This window comes from Chiroxiphia lanceolata, chromosome 20 (genome assembly GCF_009829145.1).
Source record: "Chiroxiphia lanceolata isolate bChiLan1 chromosome 20, bChiLan1.pri, whole genome shotgun sequence".
Lineage (NCBI taxonomy): Eukaryota > Metazoa > Chordata > Aves > Passeriformes > Pipridae > Chiroxiphia > Chiroxiphia lanceolata.
The window spans coordinates 1,279,038-1,306,473 of record NC_045656.1 but is presented as its reverse complement, the minus strand read 5'-3'; the positions used below and the strand labels follow the sequence as shown (position 1 = coordinate 1,306,473).

The window sequence follows — 27,436 nt, the reverse complement described above, 5'->3', positions numbered from 1 at the left end:
TGTAGCAAAGCAGGAGTAGTGACAGTGACTGAAGGGAGAACAGAGCCATGGCATACCCCAGATTGCTCCCATGGCACTTCTGCAAGGGCCCAAATCCAAACAGCAGAACCAGCAAGTTACTGATGGCACAGGAGGAGCTGCAAGAAACACAAATTCAAACACAGTTTGCCTCCAAGAAGCAAATATGCGTGCAGCTGTGAAGGACAGCCAAAAGCACCTTCCAGCAGCCCAGCAACAGGCAAACTGGGGCTTCAGATTTGCCATGTGGGAGGAGAGAATCATTCCAGCATTTCTACCTACTGTAGGACAAGTCAAACAAGAAATCCAATCCAATTTCCAGCATTTCAACACGGAAGTCCTATATTAGCTCATAAGCACTAAATGAGGGAGGAAATCCATATTAACAGAAGCCACTGATAAGAAATAGGTGTGGGTTCCAACTTTTTCTGGTGGTTGGCCTTTTCCCTCCACTACTTGCATTAGTATTTCTGTGAAGTACCCACTGCAACAACTGCAACTCAATATATTTACAGGAGGTAGAGAACTATTCAGAATGAAGTGGCTTTTAGCCTCAGGTTTGGGGCACATTTAAAGGTTTTATTGTCAGGCAGATTTCATACAGGAAAACTATGACATAAACGATGTGTCTGAATATTTTTTCTAAGTGAGAGTATTTCCTGCCATTATTTTCTTGTGTTTATGTTCTCTCCAGTGCATCCTATTATAGCAAATCTGTTTGGAAGGGCTCCATCCCTGAAGATGATGCAAGCTCCAAGAATGCCTTCTGCCCAAGCAATAATCTTAAAGAAACCAGTTATACTACTTGCGTGCTTCACGATAATCAGGTACACGAGGGTGCTAGATAGGCAAACCCAGAGCACCAACACACTGCAGACTGGGCTATAAATATCCAATTATTTCATTTTTTGAATCTATCACTTTTTCTAGCCTATTTAGCAAGATCTGTTTCTGACCCAAGATATACATTTACTTAAGAGATGCTCCCATCCAAACTCCATGCCCAGAGACATGAAAACCAAGATGAGTTCTCTGTGAACATCTCCAGTGCTCATTCCAGTTCTTCAAAAAGAATGGAACCCACTCCCTGAAGGTGGATGTGGTAATAACTCATACCCTTTATTTTTAGCCTTGCTCTTCCTTCAAAGCCCAGTGAGATATGTGGAGTTTTGCAGTGTGCAAAGAATCCCTGCTCATGATTAACATCTATGTGAATAATAGAGCTTTAATCTGGTTTCAGTCAGTTACCTACTGCTCCAGCAGTTCAACATCATAGGGGAGCAAGAGCAGCAAGGGTATCCAGCTTTCATATAACTCAAAGTAGTACTAAACAAGGCTTAATTAATTGAGATCACCAGATGAAAAATCTCAATATATATAAAAGGTAAAACATCTGCTGATGCTCAGGCAGTCCTGAGATGGGATGCTCCACGGGAATCTCAGTTAAACTCCAATGAGAAGGGACTGAGACTCATTCTGTGTACCAGAATTACGTTCCTCCTGCTCCAGAGTCCCAACCTCAGCTGGATGCTGGGTCTGAAATATAATGGCAGGAACACAAGCAAAGCTCAGTGTTTTAATCAGACACCTATTTTCTCTGCCAAACCTTCCAGTAAGCCCAATGTGGACTGAATTGCTCCTTCTAAAACAGCACAAGTGTGAAGGCAGCTCAGACAGCAAACCCTCTTCTCAGACTAGTGCACATGCTTTCCATCATCTCAGTGTCACAAGTCCTGGCTGAACAGAAGCAGGGAGGGAGATGCAATTCATGCAGGCCACATTGTGATATGGCTGCAACTCATTCTCCTTCCATATGTATCCTTCCCACATTCAGAGAGGGGCTGGTCTGCAGCCAGCCAAAGTCACTGCATGAGCAAAGTACCAACCTGGTATCTCAAAGGAACTAAAAACCCACTCCAGTGGTTCCTCTCTCCAGCATGCATCAAGTGAGAGAAACAGCCAAGTATCTAAAGATGGTTTGAAAGGGCAGCTTGGTATTTGCCAGGCCTCCTGGGACATAACTGACCCCAGGAAGGTCCCAGGCTGCAGCACCCAGTTCTCCCTTCAGCAGTGACCATGTATGGCCATGTATGACCCAAGTCATTCAGCCATGAGTCACAGCTGTGCTCAGACCATGTTCAGACATCTGCTCTCCTGCTGTCCAGGCACAGGTCCTTCAAAACATCCAGTCTCTGCTGGAGTGGTAGACAGACTGCAAAACTCATTTTCAACGCACCTTCCCCATCAGGTTAGCCAACAAGCTCTCTTCCACATTGTCTAGCTCCTTAGTCATCATCTTTTCTCCTCCTCTTCATCCACATCCTCAAGTGCTCAGAGGCAGAGTGGTAGCTCTTTATGAAGCCATTCTGATTCATTTCTGTAAGTCCTGCACAGAATCCTGGCACTCCAGCAGGCACAGACTGCTCCTGAAGCTCTCACACCACCCTAACAACACAGAAATGCCATAACACCAACTGCATCTCCCTTAGTGCATCTCTGTGGCACTACAGACACACAGAATCATTTAGGTTGGAAAAGCCCTCTGAGAACAAAGTCCAACCACTGCCCCAGCACTGCTGAGCTCACCACTAAACCATGTTCCCCCATCCACACATCTGTTAAGTCCCTCCAGGGACAGTGACTCTTCCACTGCTGTGCCAGGGCTGGACAACCCTTTCGGACCATCCTGACCCCTCGCCCTCACCTGCTGCTCACAGACCAGTGCCCAACACCACTTCCCAACTGATGGGATGCAGCTCCTGATTAAATCCAGGCAAAGCTTTCCAGAGATTGGGCTGGGTGACGTACCTCTATCTTCTCTCCAGTTCACAATATAAATGTGATACTGATTTTTTCCCCCAAGTATATATTTAGGCATAATATATTTTAATGGCAAAAAGATGCTTTGTTCCATAGGGGATGTGTGTGTGTGTGTGTATTTGATTCCTGTGCTTCAAACAGATCCAGGAATGGAATTTCATACTTTTATAAAATTAAGAACAGATGCTGTGGACTGTTTAAACCAACAGAGAAAATAATAAGAGGAACACTCCAAGGAAGGTGACATGAAAAAAATGCTGAATGTTGCAGGAAAATGGAAATACAATAACGACTGTGAGACTTCTGGGACCCGTGGTTCCATGCCACAAATCCCTCAGGAAAGACAGCTACCAGCTTGGGCACATTGAAGTTTCTTCTGCATGAGCTAGAGAGAGAAAAGTAATAGATAACAGCAGCTGAATACAGAGCACATTTGTCTTCTAGTACAACAGAGATGCAGTTCACCTTAAAATATAAATCACAGCACATGCAAAGAGAAACCTCTTCTATTATGTTTACCTCAAAATAAGCCAGTGAAGGCTGGGTTACATTTGCCTGCTGCTTCTCTCTCTGCTTCTTTTCTTTCCAGCAGGTCCCTTGGTGGGACAGTTGGATTTCCTGGGAAGCTGAGGCAGCCACTGCTCTGCCGGGGGGTCCAGGGGTCCCTGCACACCCCCACGAGGCTGCCAAGGCTGCACCAGGTGCTTTGGTTGTTTGCTGGTCAATGTTTCAATTCCATCTTGCAACAGTGATGGAAACTTCTCCTTTTGGGTTTCGGTTTGTCATCACAAGGTTTATGTTTGGGGCTGAACCCAAGCCAGCAGCCTTTTGGAACTGAACTGGTTCAGAATGAATGTCTGCATCTCCCTTTCCCATGCTGACCCATGGGATACCTCAGCTGGCAGGTCAGGTACCCCGTTTCCACAAGGAAAGGTTCTACTCGGAGTCAGAAGTGGTTCCAGCCTCTGTGTGTAGCTCCAGGCAGCCCTGCAGGACCTTAGTGGCACTGTCACCCCCACTGGCAGAGCACTGTGCTGAGGGATGGAGTTTGTTGAGCACCTTTTGCCTCCGGTCACAGAAACCAGTGCAGGAACAGGACTGGAATTCAGAGCCCGAGCTCAGATCCTGCCTCACATTTCCTGCACACAGAAGAGCCCCTGCTGTACTTGCAGATCACACATTTGCATTGCAAAGCCAGGGGTGTAAATGCCTGTATGTACAAGCAGATGCACATTCCGTAGGCAGAGCTTTGGAAATTCACCACACGACGTTCTGCCTACGAGTCAAAAGCCATCTCCAATTGCTAAAACTTAAATCAAAACACAAGTTGCTACAATTCATAAGGAGCTTAATATTTATTACCATGTATTGCAAGCATGCAGCTCTGGAGAAAGACTCCCTTACTGTCTTCAGTGATTATTCAAGGGACGGAGAAAAGAAAGAATAGCCTTTGATAGTAACAAAAAAAAGGCAAGTGTGGAGAAAGCAATGTATTAAATCCTTTTCACAGCCAAGAGGCCAAAGAAAATGCTATATATTTATAAAGGAAATGAAAACCTGTCAGGAACAAAATGAACTGAATAACAGAGTTTGGGCTGAATAAAGAGAAGCAAGAACTCAAGAACCAAAACACCAACCAGAGTGGAAAATACAGCATCCCTGGAAGGAGGGCTCTGAATGGATGTACAGCCTATTTGTATGGACTGGCCTGGATTCTAACTCCACAACTGGAAGAGCTGGCCTGTAATAATTCTAAATCCTTGATGATGAAAGATTACTGGAAAAATCACTGGGAAAATTCATGAAAACTCACATAAAACACAGCTACTATAAACCCAAGTACTGCTGTCTTGATAGAAACAAGGTTTTTTAGTGCACAGATGACTTGGATTCAATTCCTGATATTAAATAATTTAGTTTTATGTATCTAATTGCAGGAAGTTTGTGTGATTTCAAAAATAAACAACATAAGTATTTCATATTCAGATACTTAATTACTATTACCATATTGATTGCAGGAAATAGGATTACCCACACATTATATTTTGTCAGAGGATAATGTCAACAATCTTCAAGTGATGGCTACCAATGAATTAGCTGGGGGTACTACATTAAAAACAAAATACAAACCATAGCCATCAGGAAGGAGAATTCTCAATAAACTGGCACACTCATCTTTCCACTTGGACTTCCCAGTAAATCCAGGAGGGGAACAGATACTGTGTAAGTATGTAGAGTTAAAGGGAAGAGAGCTGGAAGGTCTTTATCTCTTGAAACTTTCCTTTCTTAGGTGGGTGATCAGTGCAGTCATTCAATAGGTCCAAAAATGAATCCTACAAAGAACAACAATGCTCCTTCCCCCCCGCCCCCCACTCCTACAGAAAGATTTGGTGAACCAGCAGGAGGATCTGCTGGAATGTATTTCCAAAAGGACCTGAGTGTGGCACGACCTGTGCAGCTCACCAGGCCACCTCCTCCTCCTGGTGGCTGGGCACTGCTGCCGGGGGAGATCAACCACAAATGTCAGAAGTATCTGCAGCATTTAACACCAAACTCTCCCAGGGCTCTGCCCCTGATCCACCTCCCAGCACCCTCACACAAATGGCCAAGCCATGGGACATGTCCCTGGCAGGTTTCATCAGACACCATCAGGCATTTCCTACGAAATAAAGCTCTCGAGAGCAGCTGGTTTAACTCCCTGCACAACCAAACCCACCTACAGCCAGGAAGCCTGTGCTGTGCTAAACCCCCACAGGATACCATGAAGTACAGCCTGGAGAGTCCACTTCAGCTCTCTCCACACAGACATACTGTTATTTCAGCAGCAGAGGTTAAGTTGTGAATTAATGGAAGTGTTGGTCTTAAATCTGAAAATATGCTTTAAAAAAAAAATAACACCAAACCACAACAACTTGCTGAGATGCACTGGGTTTGCATCTTCCTCACCACAGACTGCAGTTACCTCTCTGTACAGCAACACAAGGGAAAGGCCACAACAGGAAAAGAGCACAGGCACAGACAGCCCTTGTACATGAAAGGCAGGTTGAGAATCTCCACAGAGGCACTTCAACATCTCTTGCTGTATAGAAGACAATGCTCTGATACTCCTCTTATTTGCTTTTCATCATCTTGAGGATTCCACAAATCCTCGACTGCGCTGGGAGCTGTGGAACAGATTCTGCACGGGAAGGTTGGCACTGGTGGAGGGAGGGAGGGAGTGTGGCAGCATTCCACTGGTCTCCAAGGCAGGGACAGACACTCCAGCCACTTCACATCTCCAAGAATCCCAACTGCAGCTTTCAGCAGCCCTGCCTCACTCTTTTTCAGTCACCAGGTTTAACATCAGAGGGGCATGAAAACACAAACCCCCCATGATTCCGAGGGAAGGCACAAATCCACCACATCCAGGGGCTGCAAAGCTGCCCCAGCTCCCCCACATAAGGGAGTGGCCTCGGGGCAGCTCTGCAAGCTGGGCAACACTTTGAACCAGGAATTCCTCAATGCCTTTTAGCCTTGAGAGCAGAGTAAATCCCTTCAACACTAACCAGCATCCAAATTAGCAAGGAAGAAATTCCAATGAATGTCCCTGGAGAAACTGGCTCTGGCAGAAGGAATTAGCACTCTCCTCCTTCTCCTCTCCGGATAGAGAAGCAGCACTTGTTTGCACTCACAGCTAACACACTGCAGGAGCCCAACACACGTGTTGTTCCTCAAGGGAACAGCCCCTGACAATGCATTAAGGCCAACCTGCCTCATGGCTAATGCTGCACTTCCCAGTGATTTGCTCAGGATCTCCCACACAGGATTCACACCTGGCTTAAGCCCTTACAGATGGACTGGTGCATTCAGAGCTCATCCTGCCAGAAATCAGCACTTCTTATACCTACACGCTTTTGCTCTGGCTCTTTCTGTGACAAAGTGGGGCTACAGGCCAGTGATTTTCACCTTTCAAAAGCAGAGAAGCCCTGCCTGGTTCCCAAGGTTGGCACCACTGGTACAGTACACCCAGCCTGAGGCTGCTGCTAGGCATTTTCCAGAGCCTAAAACAGAGAGCAGAGTTCCACAGCAGCCTTGCACGAGGATTTAGGAGCTGGGACACCTCACCAGGAGTTGTGTCCTCATCTCCCCCAGAGACAAGGCAGGAAAGCAGAGCTGAGCTCTGTGGGGCTGGCAAATGTCCTCGAATCCCCCATGTGCACCCTGAAAGGTCGATTACTGGAACATTTACCTCAGAGCTAGTTTCTCAGATCGACTTTTCCAGATTGATCCAGGGCCCAAAGGCACTAATCTCAGGCTTTAGCAAGTGAGAGCTGTGCCTGATTTCCAGCAATGCCTGGTATGTACAGCAGCAGGGAACAACAGACACCTCCAGGCACTGCCATGGAAAACTCTGGTCATTATCCTCATAATTTTGTATTATTTGATTCAGCAACACAAAATCTTTCATCAGATGTGACAGAAAGGGAAACTGCTGTATTTACACAGAGTAGCACATAGCACATATGTTTCTCTGTGTGTGTGTGTGTGTGTACACACCCTCCGTATGTTCTTCCAGGAAGCCTACAGGAATCAAAATCTATCTCTGTTTGAGTCAGATAACCCTCACAGACTTTCTTTAAAACCCCTCCGTTTTTCGTTTCCTCGACATTGCAAGCTTATCCAAATATCCTAAAACTGAAGTACAAATGAACAGCAACAATTCTGCCCGAGCTCCACCTAATCTAGACATAAGCAGCATTTATAAATTCATTACCAACACTAGGAGGATTTCCTTGCCCTCTCTGACCTAGCAAACTGTGGCCAGCTGCTCAGTTTACCCCAGATCTTGGTAACTCTAAGCCATATGAAGTTTTAACAGCGATGCCAGGAGTAGGTGCAGAAGGGGAACAGAGCCAGCCCTCTGCAGCCACCCTCCCACCAGGAGAAATTCCCATGTTCCAAAGCAATGGCAGACACTCTGCATGCTCACTTTGGAAAGCCTACAGAGGCTCGATGAGAATCAGAAAGCAAAACACTTTATGGCACATTCAGAGCCCAGATAATATTGCTGAACTGGAAGCAACTACATTTCAATAAAAGTACTTCTAAGAGGACCCAACAGCAGGAGATTTCATGGCTGTGCACAGTATTTCCAGCAACATCAGCTGAAGTTCTGAACCCTGCATAGCCAGGACTTCACTTAAGTCTATTTTTTAGCACACTGTGGGACCACAGAGGCCATCAATATAAAGACTATTTTTCCCAATGCCAGTTCATAAAGGAGCACCAGCAAAAGACATGAGCTACCACCAAGAACCCACGGAGTTCTCCCTCATCAGGTGAGGAGCCTGCTCCCCCCCAAGAAGTCCCACAGACTGGGGGTCTGACACCATGCTGCCCATGCTGTAAGCACAGCAGCCACCTCAAAAGGGGCCCCTAAGGAAGTAAATTTAGAGATGAACTCTCAGTCCCACTTAAGTCAGTGATACTTTTGTGATGAGCTCTAAGGGGGCCATGAGCTCAGATCATGATGCAGCTTTTTAGAAGGAGGACACCAAGGTGCAGCCCAGCTCTGCTGTCTGCCTGCAATATCACGTGTCAAAACACTTCCAGTACCAGTAAAACAGATAAACCATCAGGATGGCAGCACACCCACACCCTGAAGGCACCTCACACTGCCAGATGAAACAGCAGGAGGAGGTGAGGCCTGGGCAGAGTGAGCTGCAGATCTCCCCAGCACATCCCAACAACACAACACACGACCCCTTGCACCACTTGCCCCCCTTCTCTGCTATGGCAACACCTCAAAAAGGCATCACACAACATAAACACGGGAAGTTCAGATTTCCAGATAAGACAAGGAAAACCGTGACCTCTTGCATTTCCAAAAATCCCATGGTTGGTGGAGGTGACCTGACCCCCCATCAGGCTCCAGCACAGCTTTTCTTCTGCCTAAACCCAACAGCTCCAAGTGCTGCGCTCCAACAGGAGTTTGGCACTTTGGAGATTTAACAGCTTCTATATTTGCAGAAGAGCCATTGCAGAGCATACACCACAAGGAGGTCACCTGGGCTTGTCACCTGGGCTTGGCACAGCTTTAGGAGGTACCCACAGTAGCTGGCCCAAAACCTCCACTTCCCTCGTGGCATTTCATGCCCATTTTGCTGGAACACCTCTTAAAACTCCAGTCAGTCTGTAAGACAAACTGGGTGATTAAACAGGGGCAAAAGCTCATAATTAGCAGTCCACAGCAACCAGACAGCGCCCCTGATCAGAGGAGAGAGAGGCTGCAGGTGATCCTGACAACAGGGGAACCAGCACAGCAATGGTACCTCCTTGCTGCAGTTGCTCTGCAGCCACCACTTCTTGGCTCTGTCCATCATTGTGTCCATCACCTCTTGGCTCTGTCCATCACTGCAGCCATCACCTCTTTGCTGTCCATCCCCCATACAGGGACAGCTCTCCAAGTGTGGGCAGATCCAGGCTGGAAAAGCCCATGTGCTTCTCCAGAACAGCCAAGGCAGGAGAGGCACAAGGACAAGCCCCTCATTCCTGCCTCACTGCTGCACTGCCACCCTCCCTGTGGGACAATCCATGGCACCAGCCCCAGTGGAAGCTGTCAACGGAAGCAGAGAACATTCTATGTTCCCTTGTCATCACAATGGAGGGAGGCACAGAACCTTCCAGAACACACTGCTCAACCATGAGCCTCTCACCCCAAGGGGGGCACCTGGGGCCAACCCCCCACTCCTTCCACAAGGCCACTCGCCTCAGGTTTACAGTGAGCTGCTCAGAGAACCACAGCACACTCTCCACAGTTAATGTAAAATATTAATGTCTCATTTGTTCAACAATTTTGTGGAAATTAAAACTTTTAGGTTAATCATATACTGAACAATTTTAATTAAAGCAGTTATAAAACAATTAATCCACGAGAGCAGGCTTGGATCCTTGCCAGCCTTATTGGTTTCATACATGTGGGTAAAGCTTATTTCTCCCCGTGTTTGACTTAATGAATGCTAATAAGTGACACAAAATATGCATGCAGAGCTCCTAATATAGTTAGTCCATCTGGTTTCACTTGCATTTTGTATTTGTCATTTTGCTTTGATAGAGGAATTGAAAATGAATTCTCTGCGCTAGAAATTAGAAAAACTTTGTACCCTGCTTAATTTAAAATAATTTTTGCAAATCTTTGGATGTAGAATATACAGCAATTGAGTACAGTACATTGGCCAGCTATCTTTTTGGTTGCTCCAAGGTTGGAAAAGAGCACAGGACAGAAATACAAGACCGTACCACAGCACTGAAGGAATAAACAACACGTGCTCAGCGTTTTTTCCATCAGGATTTCAAAACATGCTTTTTGCTTGAATAGATGGTAATATAAAGGCAGGGGATAAAATATGATTTTAAGCGTCTGAGACAAATCCTCCACTACTCCAATTTGTTCTGTATTACAACTTGTTTGATTCATTTGGGGATGTACTTGTTTGCCAAAGCAAGCAGAGATCAAACTTTTTGTTGAATATTTAACCTATGCCAAAAATTTTTATCTTTTTAGCATTTCTGTTTGAATTACAGTCATGTTACTTCCAGTAGTGCTCTGGACCACCACGGCCAGGTGCAACCGCTCAGCTTTGCCACGTAAAAGCCCTGGGCAAAGGCCCTGCAGAGCTGAACTCCTTTGCCTGCAGCTCAAACCACCCTGGGAAGAGTTTGCTTTCTCCCAAGCATGCACAAAAAAATGAAAAATGGGCTCTTCTCTGGGTAAGATCCAGAAAACACAACTCATGTCACACCATGCGATCGTACATGATGTGATCTGTCACCGTGGGAAGTGGCCTCTGTGGAGATTCTAGTTCACAACACAGCACCACCACCAGCACCTCTCTGCAGTCCTTTCAGAGGCTCCCAAATGCCCCTGTGCAGAACCATGAGGGTCCTTCCATTAATCCCACTGGGGTCTGCATCAGCTCCAGATGATGTCTAGAGCTCTAGACAACATCTCCTTCCACAACCAGAGTGACACAGCAGAGGCACAGCTGCCCTGGGTTAAACTGTGCAGTTACCTTCTTCCTTGCTTAAGGTCACTTCCCATTTCTGCTGCTGAGATGTCCCAAATGGTGACAACAGGAAGCCTATTAGAGCTTAAAAACTAGCTCTGTTCCCAGAGGACCAGCGTCCCAAATTCAGTCACGCCAGAACAAGCAGGAGGAAGGGAATCGTGTATGTGTGTCCTGAAAAGTGCATGAAAGATGACAGAGCAGAGGAGAGCTCCTCATCACCACAACCCTCGTTGTACCCTCAAGGTGAGCAAGGGAAAAACTTCCTCTCTCCCAGTGCTTTGGAACTGCAGAAGTGATGATAAATCTGTGCACGGGCCACTGGCATTACCTGCTTAACCCAGTAATTGGTTTATGAGCCACCCTTGGGCTCACCTTGATCTACAAGTTTAGTTTTGAGTTGCATTGCTCCTGCACTGATGTCTCCTGCTACCTCCTGCAGGAAAGGTGCTCTGACCACTGCAGGAGGAAAATAGGGGCACATAGCCTGTGCTCCACACTCATCTCACCCCTGACCTTCCCTGTCCTGCAGTTCAGTCATGGATGACCTGAAGGCATCAAGATGCCTCAATGGTACAAGATGTAGCCTCAGATCACGTCACATTTCCAGCAGCTCATTAAAAGCACCACCTCAGCAAGGTAGCCCAGGAGGAAGATGGAGTGTAGGGAGTGCAAGGAAAAGACAAGGAGGGGGTGAAACAAATGGAAACAGCTTCAGGCAGATGAATAACAATGAACTTGCTCACTGTTACTGAGCAAAATTTGGAAACTCCTGTGTGAAATGAAGCCCTCTGGCAGCCCGTGTACCTGCGGTACCTGGGGAGGGCAGCACGGAGTTGCTCCTTGAACAGGGCTCAGAGCCCATGAATTTGTCCCCCTGGTTCACCCCCTCCCGCAGCGTGACAGGGAGCAGCTGAACGCCCCTGTGCTGGGGAGCTCCCCGCGCTGTTTGCCGCTCACATCTTAGTCACCGATTATCCCGCAGCAGTCTCTTTAACGATGATATTGCATTTTTCTGCCAGAAAGATCCCAAAATACCTCCCGAGTCACGCCCAGGCTGCCGCAGCCCGTGCTCTCCCCGCAGCTGGGGCTCCTGCCGGGGCGATGCCGAGCAGGGACCAGCACAGCCCCAGGGGACGAAGCCCCCGAGCAGCAGCACCTCCCGAGCTCACCCTGCCCGGCACAGCGGGCAGAGCCAACGTGCCGATGGCAACGCCAGACCCAGGGGCTGAGTCTGTGCAAACCCTGAGCAGAGAGGGACACCCGGCACCAAAACTCAAATTAAAATAGAGAGCCTGGATCGCTTCTACGTCCCTAGAACTGAGAGCTTGCCAACAAGCTCTCTGTAAGTGCTAAATACCTTCTCTATGTGTCACTTTGAAAAAAGATGTGGCTTTTCTGCACGGAGACACTCCAGCAGAGCAGTTTGCCTTTTTTTTTTTTTCCCCTCCCTCCGTTTTTTTTTTTTTTTTTAAGTGTTTAAACATCCTACAAACAGTGTTTAGGGAAGTCAGCAGGAGGTCAAATAGAAGCCTTGTGTCTCAGTGGATAACAATCCTTCTGTGAAATCATTCCAGCACGAATCGAGTCACTCTTACATCTCCCTCTCCACCTTTTTTTCCTTTTATTTTAAAGGCATTTTAGCAAAGCTCACTTTGAAGTTTAAACCTCCTGCAACAACACCGCTTGCCAACAAGATAAAATATTTAGTACTGCTATATACTAAAATCATATCTCTAACAATACCTTCCACGCCTGACATAGCACAAAAGTTAATTCAGCCAACAAAGCAATGCTTGCATTTTGTGTCTCGAGAAGCAAGAATTTATCTTTTTTGTATATATAAATTACATACACCATTGTGCCATTTAAACCTAAAGCCTCCTGTTGTTAAATAGAGAATAGAAAGATCTTTAAACACAGACAAAAAGATCAGAGCTGTAGGAAGAGCTGTGACAAATGCAGGAGAATGGCAAAATAAATGCGAAAACCACGATGCTCCCCAGCAGATCCTCCCTGCTCAAGCCAACACGTGTCCTTCACCTTGTTGGGTTGGTTGGGGGTTTTTGGCAGCAGCATCTCCCTTCAGCTATAAAGGCAATGGTATCTATTTGTGATTGCTGACAAGAGCCCATGAGGAAACACATCCCCATAAGGGCACTGGTAAGGCAGCAAATGCACCACCTGGGCAGGAGGGGATTTTAGGAGCAGCCACTTGCCCATGCTCACACCACCTCTGCTGTTGCCCACTTTATTGTGGTTGGGGTGTGACATTTAATGCCTGTGGCTGCCTCTCTCTCTTGGAGGGTCCCTGAACAGATGATGGCAAGCACTCACTGTCATGGATTCAATGGGAAAACAAAACAACTGCAGGTGAGGACAGGCAGTGCCTGCCAGTGACAACAGTGTAGGTACAACGTGCCTGTCACACACCTCCTGCCCCCCCTGCCTTGGACCAGGGACCTGCAGAGTGCTTACCCAGCTCTGTGCATGGCCAGGGAAGGAAAAGCTTCCCCTCTACAGATGTGCTCTGAGCAAAGGCAGGAACGGTGCAAGGATTAGGGAAGAGAATGGAAGGGAAACTTGTCCTGCAATCTGACCTTTTGGGGTTGTTGTTTAAGAAAATAATGGGAATGTTGCAGTGACTGCAATGTTTTGTTGGCAAGGTTGTTTCATCTTAGTTTTGTCTCCACTATCTGTCTTGCCTCCTTTAGTCGCCTCTTCAAAATAAAGAACCAGTAACTACCTTCCCCCAGCCAAAATCCTACCATTTCTGCCCTCGCTTTTATAGGCTGCTCTTTACTATGTGAAGAGGCATCACCTCAGTGCCTAACGTACCACGTCCCCCCTTCCAGCACAGTTTGATTCATTTTACTCTTTCACATAAAATTAGTGGAAACAGTCCCAAAACGTCTGTCTTTTCCCATCTCTTTGCTGTACCTAGAGCACACAAACTCCTCCCCAAGCAATTCAATTCCCCTCTCACATATGCTCAGCACACATGCACTCAGTAATTCCATCTCCACAGAACTGGCTCAGGGCTCCTGAACTCAAAAAAGGCAAACTAATTTAAAACAAACACATAAATGCCTTCCCCTTTTACCTCTTCAGGATGCAAACAACAGCACTGCCAGTGTGAGTCAGCTCCCAGTTTTGGAGATCATCTCCAGAGCTCTGTCTTACCCCAGAACACAGCCCCCTCCACTGGCCCGTGATGCCACCTGGGATCCAATTTGCCTTCCCATCCTTGTGCTCCCCTCTCCCCATCCCTGCCTTATTCTTGTTCCATTCAAACACCATCTTCAGCCTTCCTGTTCATCTCTCAAAGCTTCCCAACCAGTAGCTTTTCAATATGGTTCACATCCTCCTCTGGACTTTGGTGTCTGTCCCCTTGCTGCCCATGGCCAAACCTCTCCCCAGCAGACTGGGGGAGGCCCCTCTGGGAGCTCACACGGAGCGGAAGAGATCACAGCTGGGGCCTTTTTACAAGGTGAGGCAAACAAAATCCAGGCACTGCCAGATGACTGTTACCTGCAGCATGAATAACTGCTTTTTACAGGTTTATTATTTTTTAAACAATAGTGTGTGTATACACATCCATATATATGCTTTTTTAAGGTACAGACAGGATTTTCATGGCAGTGATTTTATTTTGCTCTTCTTGGAAATTAAGAGCATAATTCACCAGGTGCAAACTTCTGCTAGGAACAAGCATTTCTAAAAATTCATCCTCTGCTTTCCCATTTAGAATTACCCCACAGCTAGAGCCTCGATCTTTATCTCGCTGATACCTGATGTAGTTCTAAAGGCAGAAGCAGAAATACTACTAATTTACTGCAGTGTAAAAGTTGAGTTTGTATTCATGACATTAAGATCAATGGCACAGAATCAAGCCCTCCTAACTTGAGTCCAGCACCAGGACAGCAGTAACTGCCATAAGCTGGTCTAGGCAAGCATTTAAGCAGAACCTCCAGGTTATTGTTTCCTTCCTGTCTTGTGCACCTGCTGCTACAACGTGTTTTTAAGAAACCTGGCTCAGGGATCTGGCTGCTGACAGAATGACCTGATGGATAAGGTGAGAAGCAGGATTCTGTCATGGGAATCTTGCCCACCCTGTAGTAGATCACAGTGAACCCTGTCCCTGGATGAGCACCCCAAAGCTCTGGGGAGCACCCGAGGAGCCGACTGAGCTCCTGCATCCCCTGCGGCAGCCGGGAAACGTGACCTAGAGATGCTGCTCTGCAAAAATGATCTATGAGAAGGAATCAAATAACAGTAATAAAAAAGCACTCCACCTGTGGGTGATCATACTTTTTAAGATGGATTAACAAAATGACTGCTTATTTATTGAAAATAATGAATAGCCTAGTGCTTTTAGTTCAGGAAGGGATGCAGGGGGGAAAACCTGCTGCAGCAGAGTTTTAAATAAACTGAAAACCTCTGGCAGTGGCATGTATCACAGCCAGGAGTGATACAGGGACTCCTGGGAACATGACTAATGGCAGCTCCTGGAAAGCACACCAGGAATATAAGCAAAGCTGGTAGAAGAGTCAAATGGAGGGAAAGGGAGACGTAGAGAAGAAAATGTAGGCTTGCTCAGCCTGGCTCAAGACTGATGCCTCAAACGAGGATTTTAGAGAAGGGAAGGAAATGCTGTCCCTGAACTAACCCTTGCACCAGGTCCTGTCTCATGTCTCTGGACTCTGGCCAAGCCCACTGGCACGAGCATCTCTATTAACACCTGAGCTGGGCCAGAGACTGTCTAAAAGGAAGAGCAAAACTCTCAACCTGGGCTCCAGGACCTATCAAACAGACTTCCAGCAGGTCAACACTAAGTCCTCAGAGCATATTTCCAAATCTGGGTATTTCCTCTATTATCAGACTCTGTAGGCAACCAAAATCTTTAAGGCATCTTTCATCAGCACCCACGAGTGAAGCAGGGAAGGGCTCTTTGTTTTACAGAGTAGTGCAGAGAAAGCAAGAGATCAGATTTCTAGGTCTAAATTCCCCTCCCAAAACCACATGGTCTCTTTAGGGTACCTTGTCTAGAGATCTTCAGAGGTGCTTTGTTTTAAGGAACCTCAGGAGCGAGGATTTAGCCCAGTTCAGCTGTTCCTTCCATGACTCCATGGGACCAAAGTCCCCTGCCAGAAGAGAAACTGAATCCAAGTCCCACAGCCTCTCCTGCTATTACACATCCCCCTTCACCAGAAAACCATTATATCCACCCTGACACTTCACAAGTGGTGAAAAACAGACATCAGCAAAGATATCAACAGGATTTTAACCCCAGTAACCAGAAATGGAGGGCATCACCACAAAAGTAAAAATGCTTTTTAGAGATGAATTCTGTAACCCCAAATTTAATTTTACTCTTTTCTTGGAATTTCATTAACCAGCAGCAAGGAAAGGGCAAAGGGAGCAAGACATTTTGCCAGGACCTTCATGGTAATGAGATTAGGAACACCCTGAAGGTAACACAGCACCACAGACAGTGTGTAGCCCAGCAGTGTAAGAGGAAAGTAGGGTCATTCAGGACAATGTGATCTCCAGTACACACAGGGGCAAAAGTAAAACACTTCCCTCTGGATTAGCTTTCTTCCCAACTGTACCCAGCGAATCATGGAAGCAGATTAGTTCTGGGTGTTCATTCAAACCATAATCCTCTAACCCCAGTGCTGTTGCCTTCATGGTGCTAATTTAGTGAAACAGAAGATTCCATATGAAAGGCCTTATGGCTCATCTCAATTCCCAAGAGATGGCTGATAAAAACAGGACCTTATTCAAGTTTCAGGTACCACAGTGCAGAGCCATGGAGTACTGTGCTTTGACACCAACACTGCTAAACAAAAGCTTCCTCAAGAACTTACTAATTCTTTTTAAACTGAAAAAATGCACATTTGTGCTTTTTCTGCCTGTCACATTCCTATTTGGACATCCAGGACTTGCACAAATCTGAACAAAAAATACACCACTCCTGACAGCTCATTCCTAAACAGGGGAAGAGTTAGATGAAAACAGAAATTCAGCATCCAAGCTTTTAAGAAACTAACCTGACAGATTGCATGCAAACTTCCTTGGCAAACACAAACAACAGGAGCTGAATAATACATATAAATATATATTGACAGAATGGCTTCTGCACACACCACTTTCAAGGTATATGATGGAAGCACCAGCGAATTTTATGGAAAGCCAGCACTGACTTGGCTTGAAAGGCACCTTAACAAACAAAGGAAGTACATTAAAAAAATGCAGTGCTAAGACATTATCAGAACATGCATTATAGCCTGTGAAAGCCCTGTGCAAGCGAGTGTGTCTGCAGAGGACTGTGCAGAGCATTGATCTGTCTGTATTCCGGCCGCTTTTCGGGTGATGCCTGACCGTAGTTTACAAGGGCAAGCTCAGAGGTCCCCATTGTTTATTTCTCTGCAGTCTTTTACTTGTCACTGATAATAGTTTTCAAGTCATCCAGCCTGGGAGGATGCAGACAGGGGTCTGCCAGGGGTGAGAGGTCAAAGCAATAATGTGCCAACTGGGGTCAGAAATATTTATCTGCACCAAAATGGTTCTGGATAATCAAATAGTAGAAAATTAGTTTTGTGACAAGGCTCGTATTTGGCTGTTTTCCTTACACAGCACAAGGAAGGAGCAGGGCCCATCTCCAAAGGAAAGGACACTTTGCCACGTGTCTGCCTCAGCTGTTGCATGGAGACTGTGACAATCCTGCTGTGCCATCCACCAACCTGCTCCTGCCACCTTGGAGAGAGGCCCTGCCTGGCCCCAGCTCTGCTGAGCTTTCTGTGGGCACGAGGGCTGCAGCCCAAAGCTTCAGGGACAGGGAGTATCTGTGGGGAGTGTCTATTCCCAGGCATGGCACAACCCCATGAAGTCATTGGAGCTCCTACACCTCTGGTAAGTGGTGCAGGGTGAAGGTAAACACCCAGCTTACACTAAATCCTGAAACCAAGATTGCTCCAGAGCTGGCCAAGAGCTAAAATCTTCTGGACAGATAAAATCACTCACAAAAATACACCCAAGTGCCAGCCCTTCAGCAGGCACACCAGCACTTTGTATGCTCTGTCTCCTCTCCACTCTGCCAGCTGTTTTTCACTTCATGTTTACTGGTAATGTAGCAGAGCATCAGCCCCCTGGATTTCAGTAAAGTATTTACTCACACTGAAATGGGAAAACATTGCTCTTGTTAAAAACTCCCATCAGACTGAAGCAGATCTGCTCCTCAGATAATATAATGGCACTGAGGTCCTCAAGAGAACCCCCTCCAAAGCTAATAAAGTGAAAACAAATCCAGTTACATTAGGTTAATTTAAAGAACTTCTCTTTTTTAAATGTACGTGGAGAGAAAATGGAAGAAACCTACTACTTTAATTCCAGCATTATAAATTTGATTTAGTGAGTGCAGTGCACACCACTGTGAGAGCAATAACAATATAGGAATGTTTTAAGCAGAGAAAATAAATTATTTCAAAAGGGAGTGGTGAGGGAAGAAATGACAAATGTGTGAGAGAGAACCCGCTCCAATATTAATTAGAGATCTGCACTTCAGTTTGCATTTGGCTTCATTAAACAAGGAACTGGAGTTAGCAGAGGCTCCAGACTCAATGGAGAAAAACAGCTGGAAACTCAGGCAAACCCCTCCAGAGGTGCCTGGTTCTTACCCCAGCTACAGGAGAGCCCTGGGTGACCAGCTCAGATTTATGCTCCCATTCTTTGCACTCCCAAGTGCAAATGATGAACCCCATCTCTGGGGAGCAGCTGCAGTCCCAGCTACTACAAAGGAGCAGGAGAGACTTCATGCTTAAAATCAACAAGTCCACCCAAGCTACTGCTCCCAAAGGGGGTTTTAAACCCACCTAAAGTGAACAGTGATCAAGACAGTGAAGTGCTTCGGCAAGCAAGCGAATGAACTACGGGTAGTACTCACTAAATGTGGGAGCACCTCCCTGTGTTCCCCATGTCTGGTTCCTTGGGAGCCAGGAGGAAGCTGAGCATGGGATGTTCTGGACACCTCCTGCTGGGACTGAGCCTTGGGCAAACCCTCCTGCCTTTGTGCTGGAAACACTGGAGGATCTCAGAACAGAGATGTTCTCTGCAGACACAACAATACTGTTGCATTTTCCATGCACAGTCCCCAGGTTACTCACGCTGCAAATCCTTTCATTTTCACAGGAACAGGTATTTTTTCTCTAGCCCCTGGAGACACTGACCCAAAACACACTCCCTCAGAGCAATTCCATGTCTCCTTGCAAGGTAACTGGCATGTTTTCCTTTGGCTTGGTATCAACCACACTCACTTCTCAAACCCTGGCAGCTGGCAAGCAATGGCTGTGGCTACATAACTTCCCCCAAAATGAGTGGGAGAGGTGAAAGAACAACAGACACCTGCCCATCCATGTGTGTGGAATTGCCACTGAGCCTCAGTGCTGTGGAGGCAACTCTGCTCCATGCAGAGGGGACCTGCTCCTCCACCTCCAGCACCACATGGAAAAAGGGAAAGCAAACGTAGCAGCAATGTAATCCAAAGCAGATAACACCAATCAGGGAGGTATTAAATGAGGTGTCCCCCCCTCAAAAAACAAACAAACAAACAAACCAAAAGACAACACAAGGAACAACAAATTAATACACAGGCTCTGTTTTATATATAACATCTGTCAAAATACTGAAGTGTTTGCTTTGTTGTACAAGCAGGAGGTTATGATTTTGCAGACAGTCATAAAGCAGGGCAGTATTATAAAAATTACGGATTTGCTTCATTTTCTCTACTGGTTTGCAGTTACTAATTATGAGACTGCTAAGTGCCAAACAGTCAACAAGCAAATCTAATTGTTATTTAACTGCAGCCAGCCAGGTTGTAGATGCATTCACAATACACACATGTGCATTTAGTTCACTGCTGGTTGCATGTGGAGTCGGGTCTACGACAGGGAAGGCAGCACCACATCTCCCAGCCACGTGTTTGGACACACTCTGCCAGAAGGCACATCAAGGCAGCTGAGAAAGAGTCTCATTTTTTCTGACTTGGGCTCCTTATTGCAGGAACCAAGTAGTAGGAGGCAGAATACAGAACCAGAGAATGGTTTGGGTTGGAAGGACCTTGAAAGGTCACATAGTTCCCTGCCCCCAGCCATGGGCGGGAACATCTTCTACTGGATCAAGTTGCTCAGAGCCCCATCCAACCTGACCTTGAATGTGTCCAGGGAGGGGGCATCCACCTCTCTGGGCAACCTGTGCCAGTGTTTAACCACCCTCATTGTGAGGCAGTTTCCCTTATATCCAGTTTGAAGCTACCCTCTTAGTTAAAAACCATTCCCCCCTGTCCTATCAGTACAGGCTCTACTATAAAGTTTCCCCATCTTTCTTACAAGCCCCCTTAAAGTATTAAAGGGCCGCAATAAGGTCTCCCTGAAATACTCTGAATTTCTTGAGAAGTCTCAGCTGACATGCATGTAATGCAGAATAGTGACCACACTTGAGGCTTTAATCTCTTATAGTGCCAGAATCCAGCCCCTTTCCTGCAGCAGGGTGTGGGGACCAGCTCGTTACTTCCATAGGCTGGAAAGGGTGTGAGAGGTGGCAATGGGGTAGAGATAACTGGGGTACAAATCTTGAACTGATGCTGCAGCAGAGCCATGTCAGTCACTTACAAGCCCCCAGAGGAGCAGGAGAGTGAGGATCAGTGCATCACTCTGGAGGAAAACAGACCCACAAGGACAGCAGGGACAGGCAGGGAGGGAGAGGAGGCTGCGACAGGGGACACCTCACCTGTCACAACAGAGAGGGCTGCTGTGCTAAAAAGGCTGGTGATAAAGCCAGGAACAAGAATGGGGAGGAGGAGATGAAGCAAATCAGAGTCCAGCAGCTGCACTGCAGTTGCTGGGCCCATTCCCACAGTTGTCCTGGCTGGGACAAGGGAGCAGAGAAATAGAGACACAACTCACTCCCTTCCTCCTGGCACAGCCGAGCCCTGAGCACCGGATTACAGAGCTGCATGCTCAGAAGTGATTCCCAACAGACTGGGACTGGGTGCTCAATGAGGGCTCTGCTCCATCTCTGCCCTGGGGGCACCTGCTTCCTTAAAAAGCCAGAGGTGGGTCACCGTGTCCTGGGACACACTGATCCTTGAGCAAACCAAGGAGAGCAGCAGTTCACCTGAACCTCCAGCACAGAAGTGAATTTATCCTTTCTCTAAGCCCCAGTTCCTCCAGAGCATCCCCAGTCACAAGTGGGAGGATCTTGTTTATTTGACCACCACTCCAGAGGTGTAAGGAGTTGTCTGGAAATGGTACCTGGAGGATCCACAGGAATGAATAAAGCAATTCCAAAGTGGCACAAATAAAATACAGCACGATAATGAGGAAAATACCTTTGGTTTTTATCCATTTGCAATGCAGTTATCAGTTAGCCTTGATTTGCAGTTCCACTTTACCCTGCCAACTTCCAAGTTACTTTCAAGAGTTTGGGTCAGCTTTTTTTGGTTTTTGGGGGGGGGGGGGTTGTTGGGTTTTTGGCCTTTTTTTTATTGTATTGTTTTCCTGAACTTTTCTGGGACACTGCATTTTGATGGACTTCACAGAGGTAGTCTATGACAGTTCACCTTTAAAAGATTTAGGCAACCACAGAAAGTATTATAACAATGCAGTTTATGTAGACCTGGAATGTATTCTCCAATGAGATTAACCTATCTAATAGGATTTGGGGAAGCTTTCAGGGCCATTAGGATGCCCTGTACATGCTAAAGGCTCCAGATGCTGTAACCATTTGATTTAATCTAATCAAGAGACTGCCTAGGTGTATTTTGTCAACGGATGTTTCCGTCATTTTCATATTACATCTCAATAGACAACTCACATCTGAGCTCATCCTGTACATGCAGGCAGGCACATTTGAGGCTAATCTTCAATTATAAGAGCCACTAATTATTAAAGCCTGGTTTACAGCTGGTTGCAGTCTAATCCTGCATGGTATGGAGCATTCCCCTAAGTGTTGCTGAAGGGACACTCCACGTACCCACTTTATTTTATCTTATAAACCATCCCACCCTGCTGTTGTTTGTCATTCATCCTCAGGAGGAGCCCTTGGTGCCCCTGGGTGCCAGGTGCTGTGCAGATCAGCAGTGCTAAGGCTCAAAAGGAAATAAAAACATCCTTACCCCAGCGCTCTTGCCGTGCAAACACACATGACCGGAGGCGCAATGGGAGAGCGGCCGGGAAGGGAGATGGAGGGGCCCCTCTGCACACATCTCATTTGATAAGCAAAGAAGATGCTATAAATTGCACTGATGAGCACTTACCCTCTGGAAGTGAGCGAGGGCCCTGTGAGGGATGAGCAAGTGCAGGAGTTACCATCTCCTCGGGGGCTTTTAGCCCTAACAAAAACATTTCCTTTCTCCAGGTTAAACAGAGATCCTCAATACACATTCTTTAAATCCCACCCCAGAGAGGAAAGCAAAGGTCAGCTCACAGGCTGGCGAGCACCCCTGGCTAAGAGAGAGACAGACAAATGTCTGGCATCCCCCAAAAAACTACACACATCCCCAAAACCCTACACACATCAACCGACTGCCAACTGCACACACACAGTGCCCCCCACACACAGAGAGCACCCATGAGTGAGAGGGGCTGCAGCAACACCTGGAGCATCCAGGTGTGGCTTTTGCTCATTTGTTATCTCTGGTCTTGCAAGTCTGAGGCAAAGAGAGGGTTTTTTTAGGATTCAGGAGATTGCATTGAAGAAAGTCCTGACCACTAGACTAACCTGAGGTGAATCTGCTCCCGGGTGACCGTGGCTGTCACACATCCAGCCAGATCATTTTAAGCACACAAGGAGCAGCTGTAGTGTCAAGTGACTTTAACCTGAATTGGGCAGGCTCAGCAAGGCTGCAGATCTGTCCAAGCCCTCCTTTATGTTTATTTTCAAGGACTAGTTCAGGCATCTCTTCTTCAGTGATATTAATCAGAGGAAAGGAGCAAAGATGAAAGCCTGCAGCAGCCTCTGGGCAGGATTTGTCCAACCCTGTAAATTAGCCCTCCCAGCAGATCAAAATTTGAGAAGTATGGGCACCCAGGAAACATGAACTATTTGAACTGATCCCAATTTACCAGGCTGTGAGGAAGAGATTCCTCATTCCCTGAACACCTTCTCATGTGACTTTTTCCTTACATTTTTTCCCATTATTTTTCCAGTGGAAACAATTTATTTTTAGAATCAAGGCTAAAAGGCCCAATGCATGTTACTGACAACTCAGAAACACGATGTTCCTCCAAAAGCCTTCAACCCTGCCCCTACAGAAACCCCGCTGTCAGCAGCTTGGCTCTCTTGGCTTGCCTGTGCTGCAGAACAAATACTATCACTCATCCTGTCGAGCTTGTGTAAAATCAAAATACACCACAGGCACAGCACATGGTGTATTTTTGTTTTAGGGACTGGCTCATATATAGCAATTTGTGGTTGTGAACAGCTAGTGGAGGTTACAGAACCAGCATTTCAGGAGACACCAAAACAAAGTCAAGATGGATGGAGGGCAGCAGATGCTCAGCTCTGTAACACAGAGGAGCTCCATTGATTTCAACAGCTTTTTATTCAGGTGCAACAATCACCAGTTTCTGGCCTGGTGCAGGCTGCCAAACACTAAATGTTCCCCAATCCCATGCCAAGGCACAGGAGATGGTGACAAACTCTGAGCAAGTCAAGTGAAATCTAACACTGGCACATGCAAAGTGACCAACTCATTCCAACTCTTTTCCCTGTGGCATTCACAGGAAAAGCTTTCAAGTTTAGCTTTCAAGTTCCCTCAAAATGCTTAAACACTGCACTTGTTTTAAAATGAGAATTAATTCCGCATTCAGGAAGTTACTTTGGGTGTAGGTTGATGCTAACTCAAATTAAATTATAGTTCTATTTTTCTTAAACAAAAACTTTTGTCACTTCTAGAAGCCTTGCCAGAAACAAGCAGCCCCTCTGCCTAATTAAATCCACAGAGTCAAGTTGTGCAGACACAAGTCTGGCTCTGCCACCAATGCTGCAGGTGACCTTGAGCAAGTTACTGAATAGTCCCAGGACTGCCCTGTCCCACAGGAGAGCTCTCCAAGTTATTTCATCTGTGCTCAGAGAATGGTGTTAAGACCTGGTGAAGAAAAGACTGAAGAAATGCAAATAACTTCATGCTTGTTCACATTGCTCACTCCAATATTCTTTTTTGCCTTAGTGTTTTTATAATGCTATTTTATTTCCTTTCTTCCTTTCTGTGCACAGGGTGTTTGTATAACGAAAACAGTACAAGCTGCTATAGGCTGTGCCTTGATTCCTTTGGGCTCCCTCGTGTTTAACATTTCCCTCTTCCAGAGAGCTGCTCTGCCTTGGAGAGGAGAGAGCTGGAAGGGGGAGAGGCTCAGGACTGAGCCTGCATTTTGATGGAGACTAATGACAATTCCTTGACCTGCCATTTGTCCACAAATTAAAAGCCATCCCAAAACAGTCTATAACACTTGAGCTAAGTTGCCTAAATGCACCAAAAGCTGAAGGCAACTCCTGTATCAAATCCAGCTGCTGCTTTAAACAAAAATAGTAATAATGGAAAAATCTTACAAGCCCTGCACAGCCCCATCATTGACTACAGAAGCACCAAGTACAAGTACAGCAGGAAATAATCTCTGAAAATTAGTGAGAATAGGCTTAAACTGAATGGGTGACCACTACTGGTTTGGACCTTAAAAAAATCTTCATTTTCTTCTTCTGTGTCAACTTTGCAGACTCTCCTCTTTAACAAAGCTGACATTAAAAAAAAAGAAACTGTATCTGATCTCATCAGCCATTCTGTCTTTAAAGCATTTGACTACAATCCGCACCAGACATACTTAGCAAACTTTAAAATACAGCCTCTCAACATTGTTACAATTAAGTCACTCTGAAATGTCATGAAAAGCAATCTAGTCCCATTAAAATCTTCACACTCATTAAAAAAGCACTTACAGACTCGAAAATGTTCCTAATACATTATTTAAAGACACAAGATGTACAGTGACTAAAAACCTTGTACAGAAAGGGAATAGCAACAGTCTGCTTTTAAAAAGCCTGTGTGCAAATGTGTGTTATAATTAGCTAATTGGGAAACTGCAGGTAGAAGGCAGTTTATCATCTATTGGGTTTTGTCTAGGGGTTCTATTTATTTATTTAATTCTTTTTTTTTTAATTAAAAAAAGAGGGAAATGGGTGCTTTCTTTTTATGGAGGGGGAAAAGGCCATTGTAGGCAATTTATGGTCACTATGCAGATGACATGTGCCAAAGCCACTTCTTTTCCTGGAAGGGATAGGGAAAACCACAGACATCCTCCAGCACCAGGCAGACTAAGATGGGGTCACTGGAAGTTGTGCCTGTGAGGACTGGAATTGCAGAACAAAGACTAACGAGCTCAGGCTGTAACACGGCCACTGTCCTCCTACAAATGATGTATCTTTTTTTTTATGTTAACAGCAGATGAAGATATAAAATTTGCATCTTTATGGAGCCCACTGCTAGATGAACCGTGCTCCTCCAGAGCCCCAGAGCAAGGGAATAACAGTGTATTCTTCTTCCAGGGAAGGCTCTTGCTTCTCCCTGCACCTCACCTCACTTAAATACTCGGATTTTAATAAGTTTTTTTCACAGTTTTGACCAGTGCAAGAAGGGAATCAGGCTGCAGAGAGGCATTTAGACTACAGAATAGAAATATCATTTGAAGGAGTTGAAAGAACAAGAAAGAATCTCAAAAGATGGTGAGAGGAATCCCCCCATCTCCAGCAGCACCCACACAAAGCCTCTTATTCCAGTAATTTAAGAAAAACAGTATTTGCTTGCAGGGAACAAGGAGCAAGAGCTCCTCGGCATCCTACAGGAGCTTCTAATCAATCAACCAAAAAAAAAAAAAAAGAATAAATAATCTAATCTAAGTCAACTATCTGAAAGGCTTCCTTCTCCCCAAACCCTGACTCCTCTGGAAAGCAGTGTGGCTCAGGGAGAGCTCAGCCCAGCCTGCCAGATGCTTCCAGTTTCCTCTCTGCCTTTTCCCCAGGGAAGCATGAGGTGGCACACTGACCCAGTGGGAGCAGCCACCTCGCTGGGTGCTCTGCCAACAGCCTGTGCTGAAGGTCTACGGAAGATCAAAACAAGCTCAGTGCATAATGAGTGTACTCAGAATAATCAGCCACCTGCACAAGTTGTGACAAGGGATCTCCTGAGTCATGCTCTTTAGCAGCCTTGCTCTGTGTGTCTCTTCCACAAATGCCTCCAGCAGATTTCCAAACCCACATCAGCTTCTCACACGCACCCAGAGGTGATGATTTCCACAGCTCACTGCCCTCTCACAGGAAGAAATGTCTTCTTCTGCCTGTTTTGAGCCTCCACACTTCATCTGCCGCCTCTAGGTCTGGTATGAAGAAGAACTTGAACAGTCACTCTCCTTTGACCTTATTCATGGCTGTATCAATGTTTATCACACTCCTGCTTAATCATTCCTTTTCCACAGTGAAGAGGTCTCCTCTGTTCACTGAAGGTGTTTTCTCTCTCTCTGATCACCACCTTCACAGCCCATCTCTGTACCACGTCCAGTTTTACTATACCCTTTAGAGATGGGGAGCACATTTAAGACACAACAATCCATGGATGTCTACAGAGATGGCATCTTCTTCTTCTCCTGTATTTCTGCTCAACAAGTCCTGATACTCCATTTGTTCTGTGAATGCTCTTGAGTGTTTCCTTAGGATTGTCCTCAGAGAGCAGAGGAAGAGCTGTGTGGAGGTTGTATATCAACCAACTCCTCTGCCCATCCACAGTCCAGGAGTGCACAGACCATGGCCCAATGTCCAGGGACAGAGCAGGATCCCAAGAGGACTGGGACTCATCACACACTGCTCTTTGAGCCTTGACCAACCTGGGTTAAGACATTGGAGTTGAAACACACTGAGGCACCACGGATACATCACAGTGATTTGTCACTCCAGCTCTGCAATGAACACGTTCAAGGGACATCCAAAAACTCAGTGCCTGTAGGCACTGGCAGAATATCTGGTTCAGGCTGCAAACCCCAGAACTATAACACTCATTATAATACTATTAATATGCAGCTAAAGTGTCAGAATAAGATTCAGTATTTGATACTCTCAAGAGGAGGCTACAAATTGATGAGCAGACTATGTGAACGAGTTTATCTTGGAGAATAACAAGTTTATCTTTAAAGAAAAGCCCATTGTAGGCAATTTATGACAGTTATGCAGGTTAGAGAAGGGGGGGAAGCATGGGAGAAAAGGAGAGGAGAGAAGCAATAGCATCTTTTACAAATGCCAAAGACCTGAAATAATGTCACTTTAACTGCCAAATACACTTCAGCTTTCAGGCAAATCAGTCATGACAAGGAGCAACTTCTCGAGTCACAGACAACAGAGCTGCTTCTCAAATAAGCTCTCCTTAGCTCCACATCTTCACCTGGCAAAATCTGCTCCTGCTCTCAAACGTGTCCTGGGCCCCTCTGAATAAAGGTCACCAATTAAAGGGAACA

General features: G+C 46.1%; 1 protein-coding gene and 2 long non-coding RNA genes across 8 annotated transcripts in view; 1 reads left to right on the top strand and 2 right to left on the bottom strand.

Moving 5' to 3' along the window:
• The window catches only part of LOC116796524, a 39,153-nt gene extending 29,740 nt beyond the window's left edge, over nucleotides 1-9,413 (bottom strand). Inside the window, exon 1 of the long non-coding RNA XR_004360395.1 lies at nucleotides 9,213-9,413. This is a non-coding gene — a long non-coding RNA (uncharacterized LOC116796524). The remainder of the gene's footprint in view (nucleotides 1-9,212) is intronic.
• LOC116796521 (autism susceptibility gene 2 protein-like) overlaps nucleotides 1-27,436 on the bottom strand; it is a 402,708-nt gene that overhangs the window by 348,745 nt on the left and 26,527 nt on the right. The gene's annotated exons all lie outside the window — the stretch shown is intronic.
• LOC116796523 lies at nucleotides 9,526-11,590 on the top strand. Its single transcript, XR_004360394.1, has 3 exons — nucleotides 9,526-9,640; nucleotides 10,907-11,129; nucleotides 11,326-11,590. It is a non-coding gene; the product is annotated as an uncharacterized LOC116796523 (long non-coding RNA).